A 3,183-nucleotide genomic window follows, 5' to 3' on the forward strand; every position below is an offset into this window, starting at 1 on the left:
TGGAAATTTGGGTTTTCCTGGCTGGGACACAGCAATCCCAGCCTGGTCCAGGCTCCAGAATGACATCTGTCTCCTCCTGGGGCTCTGCTCCTCCCCAGCACACAGCAGAGACTGCCCAGCCCGGGTGGGGACCAGCTCTGAACTCAGGACCTGCTGCACCACACTGGGATGGGAGAGTGGCCCTGACACTGACAATTTCTGTCAGGAATTTCCTGACAGAATTCCTCACAGCTCAAGCTGTGAGCTTCTGAGCGAGGCAGAGAGGGACCTGCAGCCCCAGAGGGAGGAAGAGCAGAGATTCCCAAAGTGAATCCAGCATTGTGCTGCTGGTCCTGATCCATGGCTGCTCTCCTCATCCACCTTCACCCCACACAGCCACCCCTGGCCTGGGACAGCTGGGACAGCCTGGGACAGCTCCAGGGACAGCCTGGGACAGCTCCAGGGACAGCCTGGGACAGCCTGGGACAGCCTGGGACAGCCTGGGACAGCTCCAGGGACAGCCTGGGACAGCTCCAGGGACAGCCTGGGACAGCTCCAGGGACAGCTCCAGTGACAGCCTGGGATATCCTGGGACAGCCTGGGACAGCCTGGGACAGCCTGGGATATCCTGGGACAGCCTGGGATATCCTGGGACAGCCTGGGACAGCTCCAGGGACAGCCTGGGACAGCCTGGGACAGCTCCAGGGACAGCCTGGGATATCCTGGGACAGCCTGGGATAGCCTGGAACAGCCTGGGACAGCCTGGGACAGCCTGGGACAGCTCCAGGGACAGCCTGGGACAGCTCCAGGGACAGCCTGGGATAGCCTGGGACAGCCTGGGATAGCCTGGGACAGCCTGGGATATCCTGGGACAGCCTGGGACAGCTCCAGGGACATCCTGGGACATCCTGGGACAGCCTGGGACAGCCTGGGACATCCTGGGACAGCTTGGGACAGCTCCAGGGACAGCCTGGGACAGCCTGGGACATCCTGGGACATCCTGGGACATCCTGGGATATCCTGGGACATCCTGGGACATCCTGGGACAGCCTGGGACAGCCTGGGACAGCGGGAGGTGTCCCTGCCAGGGCTGGGGATGGGTCAGGATGGGCTCCAAGCTCCTTCCCAGCAGCCCAGACCGGGGTTTGGTGTTTCCATGGCGATGGACAGAGCCCAGCAGCCCGTTCTGAACACCAGGGATGCTCTGAGTGTTCTCCAGAGCTGCCTTTCCCCCCCAGCCAGGCCGGGCTGCTCAGCCCAGGGGGGCAGCCTGTCCTGGCTCCTTCACAGCAGCTCCAGCCACTGCAGGCCATGCAAAGGAAGGATGCAAAGCTTCAATTCCTACAATGTTTCCTTCAGTAGGCCAAAACCTGCCTTTCTTGAGCTGCAAATCAATTGTGGCTCCTGCATTCCTGGTTCCAAAGGAATGGCCCCAATGGAACGTCACTGTGCCCATGGGATTTTAGTTGTGGCTCTTTCTCCTCCTCCTGGCACAGTGTTCCAGGGAAAAAAGGGACACAAAACTCATCAGCTTCTTCCCTGATCTGATATTCTCCCTTTTTCTACCTGCACAGTGCAGATGAGAGCATGGAGCTCTCAGAAAGCCTTTCCCTGCAGAGGATTGCTGGGGAGGAGGAGGAGGAGGAGGAGGAGGAGGACACGCTGTGTGCCATTCCACTGGCACTGCAGAGCAGGGCTGGCCGTGTCCTGGCCTTCTCCTTCCCCCCCAGGACACCCCCTGACGCTCCTGCTTCCTTCAATAAACCAAATCCGTCCCTGGCAGGGTGGGGAGGGGCTGGGCTGGCATTCCTGGCTCCTGCCCTGGGTCCCTGGTAGTGCCCCGGGCCAGACTGGACACCCTGGGACAGCGGGAGGTGTCCTGGGGTTTAACACCTGCTAACATCACAATCACAATTACAGGACATGGACACCCATATCAGTGTCCCTGACAGCTCTGGGAGAGGTTTAAGGTCCCTGACCACCCAAATCCAGCATTCCATGATCACCTGGGGGTGAGCTGGGCTCCAGTGGAAGCTGCCCACTCACCCAGGCTGGGTTAAAGCAAGCAAACCCCAGGCAGGAGTCACCAAAGGCCAGCTTCAGCACACGTCAAACTGAAATGTTTCAGCAGTGGAGGATGCCCCAGAATGTGATTCCCTCAGCAAACAGGGCTGGTGACTGTGCCCCACATCCAGCTCTGGCTGAGGAGCAGAGGGTGCAGAACCATGTTCTGCTGGATCCACTCAACAACATCTGGCTGCTCCCGAGGAAAGCAGGAGGGCTCCCTCTGCAGTGGATCCCGAAATTCACACACGGAGCTGGGCTCTGAGCAGGGAATTGGGAGGAGCAGCAAAGGCCAGGTGTTCCAGGTGTTGTTGTGTCCTGCACTCAGCACCCCGGGACTGCTCAGGGAGCCTCCGGCAGCACTGCAGGGTGTGCAGCCAATATTAAATCATTAATTAGTTCTCATGCACCGACTTGTATGTGGCAAGGAGGCAAATGAGAGGGTTCCTGGAGGGACAAGAAAGCTCCCTGAGGCCGTGGAGCTGCCCCAGGAGGGGGGTGAGGCCAGCTGAGCATCCCCAGCTCACGGTCATGCACAGGAGCCCCAGCAGCCCAGCCCATGGCAATACAGGGAACACAGCTCCCTGCACAAACCCTGCTCTGCTGGCAGCTCACACGGGCTGTGCTCCAGCTCCCAGGCACAAAAACCCCCCCACCATTCCCAGGCTTCATTTGCATACAAGCCAATTAACAGAAAATGGATTTCATGCAGCAAGGAAATAAAAAAAAGTCAGATCACCCACAAAGTGAAGTCAACTTACTGCCTGCTTCTGCTCTTCCTCCTGGAGACGTGGGCAAAAGGTGAAGAGAGAGAGAGGAAAGGTTATTTATGGTGTGGAAATGACAATTCTCCCCCAGAGCACACGGTGAGGGGACAGCACGTGGTGCCAGCCCTGCAGGAGCCAGGACAGGGCTGGGGGTGACATCTGTGCCACTGTCACCTCACAGGGAGGTGGCCCCAGGCACTGAGGTGGGATGGGGATCACAGTGTGGATCCCTGGCAGACAGGACAGGACGTGCAGGGGTGTCTGCTCCTCCAGGAGCTGTCCCTGCCCACGCTGGGGGAACTGGGGGGGCTCTGTGCCCCCTCCCAACCCAGCCTGTGACCCTGGCACACACCAGAGCCATCCCTGGGCACTG

This window comes from Parus major, unplaced genomic scaffold, assembly GCF_001522545.3.
Source record: "Parus major isolate Abel unplaced genomic scaffold, Parus_major1.1 Scaffold276, whole genome shotgun sequence".
Taxonomy (NCBI): Eukaryota; Metazoa; Chordata; class Aves; order Passeriformes; family Paridae; genus Parus; species Parus major.